Below are 12,088 nucleotides of genomic sequence, written 5' to 3' on the forward strand. Positions count from 1 at the left end.
TAATATTATATAAAAATAAATTATTAACTTAATAAAAAATTAAATAATTTTTTTATTTTTAAAATATTTAAAAATATATTTTAAAAATAAACCAACTAAATTTCATGGTAACCCCACCAAAAGTATCCATTTCGTTGCGCCAGGCACAAAATGGCTTCTCCCACCAGAAGTTCCAATTCGTGTGCGCCTCTTCTGAGATGATGAGATGATGACACTAATCCATTTCGGGGTGCTTTGTGAACAATGGCCTGCGCATTTTTGTAAAGCTTTCTCTTCATGCGTATTATGAGAATTAATTTTTTTATTTACTTATTTATATAAAAAAGCCTGCATAAATAAGCGCTAACGTACCTATTAATTCAATTTTAAAAAATTATGTATAATAATGAATAAGATGTTAATTGGTATGATGATTATTTCATATTTTGATCAAAAAGTTTTAGAGTTGAAAGGTGCAAACAAAAACGGTACCTTTTTATAAGTTATATATAATTAAGGTTATTTTAGGAAAAAAAACTTTATTTTAGAATAGTAAAAATATTTGGGACAAATCATAGACTAATTTAAAATATAAATAATATTTTTATACTAAATTTTAAAAGTTTTTGATAAATATTTGAAATCTGTTTGAAAATTGATGAATTTTCAAACGGAATTTACAAATGATGCTATTTTGCCTCAAATTTGTGGGAAAATTTTTTGTCTATTTCGAAGGGTTAGTTATAGTAAAAGCATTTAAGACTAATTATAGACAAATTTGGGATAAAATTAACATTTTTTAAAATACGTCCCAAATCTGTCTGAAGTTATTGCGCATATTCAGATGGAATACGGACGAATTATAGTTTTTGTCCAAAATGTGTTGCTAATCTGTATGAAAATTTTGGCGCCATCTAAAAAAAATTTGGCGCCAAAATTTGGGACAAAATTTAGACAAATTTAGGACATAATATATTATTTCAATATCTCCACTAAAAATTATTCAACATTTGTCTCAAATTTGTTCGAAATGAAAAAGTCATTCAGACGGAATAAATTTCGTTTGAAATTTTTGTCCGAAAAAGCCCTATTTCTAGTAGTGATAATTACTGAAGTCGGTGTCTTTCCCTTCATTGCTATGAGAAGCTGTTTTAGTAACCACACGTAGGTGCTTTTCCTCTCATTCGAAACTATCGCAGCACCAAATACAACTGTTTGATTATGGTGGTTAACTCCCGAGAATATTACCACCGGCAATATGTATCTATTCTTCTTATATGTGGCGTCAAATGCTAGCACATCCCCGAACAGATCGTAATCCAACTGACACCGGCCATCACACCAAAAAATTTGCTGAAACACTCCTTCTCTGCCCTTTTCAACACTATAGAACAAGTTTTGATCCCTTGCTGCTAGCGTTTCCAGGTAAGCCATTGCAGAGGTTAAATCATCAGGTAATTGTCTTCTTTGCTTCGCAACTTGATTGTGCATATCCTTAATTGAAAAATTAACGTTCTCGTACCCACCACACTGGCTAGCTAATGACCCAAATATGTTTGGCATGCTGATCCCCACCTCTTTCATATGGTTCATTTGACTAATGTCAGGCTCAGTCATTTTCTTGTGAGATCTTAACATTCTTGCTAACTTTAGAACAACAAGCTCATGGTTGTGTTCATCACAAAAATCTCTCACTACCCAACTCTCAGTTACCGCATCGAAGAAAACATGAAGTTTACTCATACAACCACATCTTGTCTCTGGTTTTGGCTCCCTAACTCGATTTTTCATATGGTTCCATTTTTCTAATCTATACCCTTCACAAGAACAAACATATGTTTTTTCTCTAACTTTTCCATCAACTATTCTACTTCTACTCTTTCGCACACTGAAGCCCCTCGTCTTGGCATATGAATTATAAAATTCAAATGCCAAGCCAAGATCAGCAAAGTGCAATTGACAAATATTTTTCATAGATAGACTTGAAAAATCAATCTTACCAATATCTTCCCAAGAGTTTATGCGATATTAGTCCATATCTACCGCATCAGAAGTTACATCTTCATCCATATGATCGCTAATATTATGCACATTTTGATCACTTGTGTGTCTTTGACTATTTGATGCTTCCTGCAATTTATAGTGACTAACGTTAATTACCCATTAAAAATAGCATAAATTAGGTACAATTTATAATCAAATAAGCAAAATTAACCAAAAACCATTGAATTTTCAAAAATAATCACAATACTAATTTCTGAATTTTCTTATGGCAGCTTAAACTATATCTCGTCTCATATTTTGGTGATTAAGATCAATTATATAGATACAGCTTTTTTACATGATCATTTCAAGTTAAATAAGAGATAGACACAACCAAGTTTTCAAATTACACCTTAGAAGCTCCACCTATTTAAAGTACATTATCTATCTCCCTCCCTTAGCATAAGTATTCATGGCTAATCTTAAAACAAACATGAAAGGGTAGCAATCCAAACAACACTTATCAGCTAAGGTACCTTAACCTGTCACGAAAAGTGCATTGATAGCAATAACTAATTTGCTTAATTGAAAGAGCTAAAGAAGTTGCCTTCTTGAAAGGGTATCAATCCAAACAACACTTAAGCTCTTGCGCAATAAAAGAGCTTCCATTGAAAGCAGCTGAATTGCTACATCTAAGGTACCTTAACCTGTCTTTCAATCATGAGATAAAGAAGTTGCCTTCTACAATAACTAATTTACTTAATTGGCAAACTTCAAATCTTAACGGATGTGATACTCTTCAGAAACTGCTAAAAAGTGTACGAAAATTAATTTGCAATAAGTAATTTGCTTAATTTTGCACTGCTGTGAAAGAAGCTGTTTCTTTAAAATTTAAAATAATTTTAAAAAAATTAGCTAATTTTCTAACATTACTCAAATCTAAAACACTCACTTTACAGGCACTTGCTTAGTCAACCAATAAAATGCAACAGTTCATCATAAGCTTTAAGCAAAATGATACTACTGAAATCCAAATTAAAAGCCAAGGGCATATATATGCATGTGCCTAATAAATATGATATATAATCATGTATCAGAATTTAGGTAAGTTTCTTTATTTCACAGTGACATAGTCATTTCATTTCACTATCATGTTCTCAAACATAATGTAACACTAGTCAACAAGCATTCAAAGGTTTCCTTGAGTCAGGTGTTAAACTCATAATAGAACCATTAATGTAAACAAACAGTAGAGCAATTTTCAAACTAAACTCAACAACTCCGCTGTTGTAGCCTCCAAAAGTAATGAAATAAAAAACACAACATCAAATAGCTAGAACTCATAACTTGTTCAATACTTCTATAAATAGTTTGGCATAAGAAAAATCATGATCTAGATGAACTATTTTCTTTTACTCATTTCATTAAAAAAGAATCATCTATAAATAATTTGGCATTCTTCTTTTAATGCAAATTGCATAACTAACTAAAGATTGGTTACTCAAAGACAGAATATAAGAACAGGTTAACTAAAAACCAGAACATCAGAGTTTGTTACATCACTAAAAAGTAAGAACCGAAAAATTTACTTCTTACGCAACCACATCCATTCTCATACCATTGTTTGTAAAATCCATGAAGCCTCATGCCTCACTATGTTAGATACCAATATAACAATAATGGAGAATTACAATTGTTACATATGGTTACCAAATTGGCATGAATCTTAGCTACACCAACATACTTGTAGCACAAAACAGAACAAATATAGCCTACAACCCGTGAATCAGAACAAATAGAACAAAAAAATTGAATGAAATCAACGAAAGGAAGCAATACAACAGATTCATACAAGGAGTGGAGGAATACAACAAGAAGATAAAAGGAACAAAAAGAAAATTAAATCAATGAAGTAACTTCATACCTGAGTCTGAGGCTCCATTGTTACTATGGAAGTGGAGGATGCAGGGGGAATGGAGCACCACAGCGCTGACAACCACTCGACGAGAGAAGAGAGAAGGGAGAAGAGAGAAGAGAGAAGAGGAGACGGGGAGGGAGAGCCTACGAACGACGTTGTTAGATGGATTGGACGGCAACGGCGACGACTTGGCTGGACGGCGACGGTGAATGCTAAGACCAGCGGAGAGTAGAGTAGCTGACGGCAACTGGTGAGTAAACAGGGGGAAAGGAATTGGGAATTAGGGTAACGTATGATGAGTTTGGGGGTGGGGCTGAATTTGGATTAAGGGTTTTGTTAGTTAAAAAATATAAAAATTATTATTATTATTAAACCCCCATGTGGGGTATATTTCTAATTTATATTTTGTGCCTATTAGAAAAGCTCAAAAGGCTTGAGCTTACTAAAGACAGACCCAACTATGATAATAATCACATAAGTATTTTAAAGGTAAACACAACTTTTTGAATAAAATATGAGAAAAAAGCACAAAAACTTAATTATTGAGAAAAACACAAAATTTTTTTAAAGAAAAGCATAACTTTTTGAAGAGAGAAAAGGAAGAAAACACAAAAATTTATTGACGATAAATATAGAAACTTTTTGAAGGTATAGAAAAAAATACAAAAAATTTATAACAATCTTTATGGTGAACACACAATATTTTTAAGAGAAACAAAAGAAGAAAACACAAGTTTATTGAGGATAAATAGAAAAATTTTATGATGATAAATACTAATTTTTTCTAAGTAAACACAATTTTTTGAAATAGAAACATAGAAAGAAAATACAAAAAATTATTGAGGAAAAAATAAAAAAATTTTATAATCATAAATAAAAAAACGTTTTACATATAAATGGAACTTTTTGAAGAGGAACAACAGCAGAAAATATAAAAGTTTATTGACGATAAACACAAAATTTTCGTACTAATAAAGACATAAAAACAAAATAACTTGTGTCTTATTCGAATAATTTTTTTATATTTTTCAACTAAAATTTTTATATTTTTTTTATTAAAAATACCTTTTGTGTTATTTAACTAAATTTCATGGTTTATTCTTTTGTACCATTCAATTTAACTAAAATGCTGAAAATATGTTACAATTTTCACATATTTAGGTAATCCGAATTTCAAGTCATATATATGTGAAAAAATGTCCTTCAAAACAAGAATATTAATATAGTGAAAAAAATAAAGGTTATTATTTATTTTATTTATTATTATTTATAGAAGTTGAAAAAATAATAACTTCTCAAAAATATCATATAAAACGTCTGCAATTATATAGATGATTAAAGTGTAAAATTAATTAATGTTACGGTTTAAAAAAATTAAAACAATCACACTACCCTTAACTTGCATATAACTCTCAACTAGTACTAGGACTATATATAGATATATAAATTCCATAGAGATTAGCCTCGTATACACATATGAGAACCAATGATGATCATGGAGTATCTAGCACTACTTCTTATAGTTTCTTTTGTGTTCATAAGCATTATTATCCATCAATTTCTCAAATCCAAATTAGCCATGAGAACATCTAAATCAACCAAATTCCCACCGGGACCTAACCTTTACCAATCATAGGAAACATCTTAGAACTTGGTATCCAACCCCACCAATCACTTGCTAAGCTTTCTCAAACTTATGGACCAATAATGACACTTAAGCTTGGTACCATAACCACCATAGTTATCTCATCTCCTATGTTAGCCAAACAAATCCTACAAAAATATGACCAAATTTTTTCTTATAGAACAATTCCGGATACCGTTAAAGTACTTGATCACCACATGTATTCAGTGGGATGGTTACAACCTTCGACTCAATGGAGGATCCTTAGGAGAGTTTGTGCTACAAAAGTGTTCTCTCCAAAACAACTTGATTCCACGCAAGTTCTTCGACAAAAGAAACTGCGAGAATTAATGGATTTTGTGAAAAACAAAAGTGAAAAAGGCGAAATCTTAAATTTCAGTGAGACTTGTTTTACAACAGTACTTAATTTTATATCTAACGCTTTCTTTTCAATGGATTTGGGTCATTACGACTCTTCTAAGTCTCAAGAATTCAAGGATATAATCTGGGAAGGTGGGGAAGAAGCAGGAAAACCTAATGTGGTGGATTTTTTCCCATTCCTTGGATTACTTGATCCACAAGGTGCACGTGCAAGGATGACCAAGCATACTAAAAAGTTGATTGCCTTCCTTGATGGTCTTATAGAAGAAAGATTGAAGTTAAGGGCTCTAGAAATTGAGACTACCAATAAAAGAGGCAAAGATGTGTTAGATTCTGTTTTAGAAGTTATGTTGGAAGAGAATTCTCAAGTGACTCGTCTCCATGTTGTGCATCTCTTCTTGGTCAGTATCTTATCCAATCTATTAAATATTATTGTTTAAATTATTTTTAATATATTTTATTAGTATATTTATATAGAGTTTAATTTTGATATTGGTAATTCAATTAAAATTGTGTTTTTAGATGATTTTTTATTTTGAATAGTAAATTTAAAAATTAATTATTTTTAGTAGTGTGCCAATATGATTGATTATTGGTGAACGTTGTCTTCTCTAAAATAAAGGGTAAATTATTCTTTATGATATATATAGTGCTTATAATTACAATTAAGTTGTCGAACAATCTCTTTAACCTCACGAGGATCCAAATCAACCATCTCTTGAAACTTGTATTTGACATCATCAACAACATTGTCTTTAAGTGTGTTAATACTGGATTCTACCCTTCTAACCTCCTGTTGGTAATTCCCATCATCTGAAGTAGAGGTTTGAGGATATGAAGAATCTTTTCAAATGTGTTTATGACTTCTATCACCACTAATTATAGGAAAGCCAAACTCTCCTCTACCTTCAAGTGTATCAACTGCACTCGTAAATATCTCTTCCACTTTATAGAACTCATTTGGTAAATCATTTTTAATATATATATATCATAAAAAATAATTTATCCTTTATTTTAGAGAGGATATAATAGAATTTACCTTGATTATTTATATGAATATTTTTTATATATATCGATAATAATGCATTAAAGTTAAATTCTTTTATATATTGATTCATTCTTAGACGAGTGAATAATTTGGCTCAAGAATTTAAATATGGTTTTTTAGGTGGTGTTTTCGTTGTTTATGGAGGAAAAATGTGTTTTACGTCTAGGTGGACGTTCGGGGTGAAAGCCAACACGCAGGGGGCGTGGTGCAGGCTACACGTGGAGGGCGTGAAATTGACGTGGCAGCATGTGGTTGGAGGAAGAGGGTATTACGCGGGGGGGCGTGCTGACGTGGCCGAAGGTGGTTGGTTGTTTCGAGCAGCACGTGGGGGGCGTGCTGAGGCAGCACGGGGGGCGTGCTGACGTGGATGTATCACGTGGGGGGCGTGATGAGTCAGCACGCGGGGGCGTTTTGACACGTGGCAAGCTGTGATTGGCTAAGACAATCATTGCGTGGGGGGCGTGGTGAAAGCTCTCCTCTATATAAGGCAGTGCTCCGGTTCATTTTCATTCTGAGTAAGAGTTTATGAGTGTTCTTTGAATGTTTTTGAAGCTTAATGGAGGGTACCGCAAATTTGGTGGTGTATCACAACGGTGAGATAATACGTAATACTCATGAGGGAGTGAGGTTTGTGTGCCAAAATCCGTTTTCGTTTGTGGTTCCATGCACCATGACATTAATGGAGCTTCAGAATGGTCTCTGTCAAAGCATGGAGAACAATACGTTAATGAGAGTGAGCAGAATTCTGTACCGGAATCCGGTTATAGTTTTTTGTGGTTTAATACAGTTTGATACCATGCCAATCACAGACGAAGTGAGTATGCAGAATATGTTTCAAATTCACCAGTAGACTCAGATGCGACAGCCACAGATTGAGCTGTATGTTGAGTTTGAAACCGTAGAGGCGGAAGGGACTCAAAATGATTTAGAGGTGGCGGATGATAGAAACGTAGTGTATGAGGGAATGAATAGTGACAGTGACGAGGACTTCGAAGCCACTTATGAAGCCGGAGATGAGGATGAGGATGGTGATGTGGGAGTTGAGACAGCAGCGGAGAATGTAGTGGTTCATCCCTCGACCAGTCAACCGATGAACGTGCCACGTTTTATGCGTGAGGTGGATCTCGACACCATGCATGCACCGGATTTTCCGGAATATTCAAACATAGGTGCGTGATGATTAAATAATACGTTGTTGTTAATTTATGCATTGGATTGATTAGTAAACGATGATTTCTACTTTCTGTAGGCATTGCTAATCCTGAGGATGGAGAGTTCCAGATTGGAATGGAATATAGTTCTAGAAAGACGGTCGTGGCAGCAATTAGAAGTTACACTATCGCTAGAGGAGTTGACTACGACGTGTATGAGTCTGAGCCACAGACGTTCTATGCAAAGTGCAAGATGTATGCGCGTGGGTGCGATTGGCTTATCCGAGCCAGCTTGATAAGGAAAAAAGGTTGTTGGGAGATACGCAGATACAACGGTCGGCACACGTGCTCAATGGGAGTGATTTCATAGGATCATTTGAAGTTGGACTCGGATACAGTTGCTGAGGCTATAAGGCCATTGGTCGAGACTGACCCGTCCATCAAGGTGAAATCTATAATAGCCGAAGTCCAGTCAAGGTTCAACTATACCATCAGTTACCGAAAGGCTTGGTTGGCAAAGCAGAAGTCCATAGCAAAGGTTTTCGGTGATTGGGAGGAGAGTTACCAAGCCTTGCCATGGTGGCTCTCGGTTATGATTCAGAAGATGCCTGGGTCAGTTGTCCAAATAGAAACACGACCGCTGTTTAACGGGAATGAGGAGGCGCAAGGGGTAAAAATACTTCATCGCGTATTATGGAGTTTCAATCCATGTATTCGGGCATTTAGGCATTGTAAGCCCCTAGTTCAGGTTGATGGCACACACCTATATGGCAAGTACAAAGGTACACTTCTGGTCGCTGTTGCACAAGACGGGAACCAGAATATTGTGCCTATCGCTTTTGCCTTGGTGGAAGGGGAGACAGCCGACGCGTGGCACTTCTTTCTTAGGAATCTGCGAATGCATGTTGTAAGAAAAGATGGTGTGGGAATGATCTCAGACCGGCATGAGTCAATTCGGGCAGCAGTGAATCGTTTCGGAGGTGACTGGCAACCTCCAAGAGCATGGTGGATGTTTTGTATAAGGCACATCGGCAGCAACTTCCTACGAGCATTCAAAGTCCCTCACTTGCAAAAGCTTGTGGTCAACATCGGGTATTTAAGAACAGTGGAGGAGTATAACATCAACTATAAAAGGTTGGAAGAGCGAGGCGAGGCATATGCCAGGTGGTGCGACGACATCGGACTTAGACATTGGGTATTGGCGTTTGACGAGGGACATCGATGGGGCCATATGACGACGAACCTTGTTGAGTGCATTAACTCAGTGTTGAAGGGTGCCCGTAATCTACCTGTGTTGGCACTAGTCCGAACAACATATTATCGGCTAAATGAACTTTTTACGTGGAAGAGTGCCGAGAGTCACGAACGCAAGCGTGCTGGATTTACCTATTCCGCATTTGCACAACAGCGGATTGAGGCAAATATGCATCAGGCTGGGAATATAGTTGTGCACCGTTTTGACAGACGGAATGAGGTATTTGAGGTGCGCGAAATGACTAGCGGAAAGGTGTTAGTCGTTGATCTTGCGCGACGGAGGTGTGACTGTGGGCACTTTCAGGTGGAAAGAATACCATGTCGCCATGTTATTGCTTGCTGTGCTAACCAGCGTCTCGATTGGCAGCTGTATGTGCATGATGTGTACAAGATGACAGAGATCCGTAAGGTATATAGATTCGAGTTCACACCGTTAGGTGATGTCGAGACATGGCCTGATTATGAGGGACCCACATTGGTCGCTAATCCTGCCTTGAGGCGAACGTCAAAGGGTCGCTTGAAATTGACCAGATACTTGAACGAAATGGACTCACGCGACATGCGTGGTCCTCGGATATGTCGTCTCTGTGGTGCTCAGGGTCATAGTCGGAGTCGATATCCTCAGCGTGCTGGACCGAGTGGTGTGGGAATTTAGGGTTTTATTTCCTTCGTGTTTGTATCTTTAAATTTGCAATTTGTCAATTGAGTTTTTTTTATATTAGTCGTAAGTCGTTTTTGTATTTTCAAATCTGAGATTATCCATTGATGTTTAACAACAAGTTAATCTAAACATTTACTGCCTTCGTGAAGCAAATATACGAAAGATAAATACGAATTACATCGGTTAACATACAGAACATTAAATATGAATTACATCGGTTAACATACAGAACATTAAATATGAATTACATTAAACCTTAGGAATAAATCTAAAAAACCCAGCCGAATGCTCACTTCCTACGAGCCATCCAGTGCAGTGCCTTTCCCATCATGCCCTGACCTGGCCACGACGGAGTATACCTATCAGGCGGATTTCGCTCCGTCCGTAGGTCATATGGGTGCCCCGGATCCCGGTCATCTGCACCTGGAGCGACTGACCCACCTGCCTCTGCCGGAGGAGCCGACCCACCTGCCTCTGCCGGAGGGGCCGACCCTCCTATCCATGCTGGAGCGGATGCACCGAGGTAGTACTCGTCAACTACTGTGTATGTCCGCCGAAGGACTCCACTATCACACAATGCACCCACTGACGAGTGCTCGGAAGCATGACCCCGCAAACCATGCGTCGGACCGACTGATGCCCCATGTGGATCAGCCGACCCTGACGGTGAATGCATAGCACTAAAATCTGACCAACCACCCAAACTAGCATTGGCCCAATTCTGTTGTTGCTGATCTCCGTGACCGCCGGTGGAGAAGTCAAACCAATCATCACCGTCTGGAATCGTCAGTGTGTGCTGAGAGTGCTGAGAGTGCTCAGAGTGCTGAGACTGGCCCGGGTGGCTTCCCTGACTGTGATGGCTACCATGACTCTGGTCCAGTGGAATGTCCCTTGTTCTTTGCGGGGGAGGCTGTGCGAATCCAAACTGACGCATCATTCGATCCGCAGGGTGCCATTCGATACACTCGAACGACAACAACGGAGCAACGGTATCACACACATCAAGATGTCCATGTAACTCACCAGGTATGATCATTCCTTCGTACGGCCGCCACTCAAACTGTCACATATAATTCGTACGTCATAACCCTAACATTAATGTTTGGAAATAGGAATCACAGGAACCATAAATATTTACCTCCTGCATGTAGTCTATATCAACCCTAAAATTCACTACGGTCTTTGCTAACCACGATGTGGTCCGTTCCGAATGGCTCCACCTGACACATCATACGTTGAAAAAATTTACATAAGTAACCTAAATGGAATATGCATAGCGAATATAATCTCCGACAAGAACCATAAATATTTACCTCATGGCAACTGGTATCTCAGCAGGTGGAAGGGTATGTCTCGGTACCGGCGCAAGACACTGAATTCGCTCCCATGCCCAAACAAACAACAGATTAAGAGGGCCATCCATCTTCTTTGTATCATATCGTGACGCATGACACAATGCTCTGTAAAGATGTGCAAGACATGCTGACCCCCAACTATACGTATGGATCCGCTCGAAATCGCGAAGCAACGGTAGATACTTCGCGTGGGCGTATGCAGTCGACTTATCTGTGAATAGGGTGACCCTAACAAACAGAAAATCTGGCATCTGACGTATCTCCTTATGGACTCTTCAGTGTCCAACGGCTCCGCATCTCTGATACGTCGAACCCAACCAAGCTTTATATAGGATTTCGAATTACCACTGACTACTGGTTCACGTCCAAATACTGCCATGCTCTGACTTCGAACGAAATCACTACTACTGTCAGTCCATCCACTCACAGGTTCTCCATCGATTGGTAAGCCAAATATATGTGCGACATCTTCCAATGTCACTGTAACCTCACCCACCGGCAACACAAAAGTGTGACTCTCCGGCCTCCACCTTTCAACCAAAGCAGCTAATAAGGGGTGAAATCCTCTTATCACCCCAATCCTCGATACGTGATAGAATCCCGTGGCGCGTAAGTAATTTTCCACCATCGGGTTCCACGTCTGTGGCGGATCCAGTTTACGCACCAACAAATTCCTGTTAGGCTGCATTAACAAAAATATATTTATTAGATAAATTATAAATATAAATTTTTTA

The 12,088-nt window shown here is 37.6% G+C and overlaps 2 pseudogenes; one reads left to right on the forward strand and one right to left on the reverse strand.

Moving 5' to 3' along the window:
- The window catches only part of LOC107465004 (protein FAR1-RELATED SEQUENCE 5-like), a 15,680-nt pseudogene extending 14,084 nt beyond the window's left edge, over nucleotides 1-1,596 (reverse strand).
- A 3,779-nt stretch (nucleotides 1,597-5,375) lies between these two features.
- Nucleotides 5,376-12,088, forward strand: part of LOC107465024 (cytochrome P450 76T24-like) — a 10,222-nt pseudogene continuing 3,509 nt past the window's right edge.

The sequence above is a fragment of the Arachis duranensis genome, chromosome 9 (assembly GCF_000817695.3).
Source record: "Arachis duranensis cultivar V14167 chromosome 9, aradu.V14167.gnm2.J7QH, whole genome shotgun sequence".
Taxonomy (NCBI): domain Eukaryota; kingdom Viridiplantae; phylum Streptophyta; class Magnoliopsida; order Fabales; family Fabaceae; genus Arachis; species Arachis duranensis.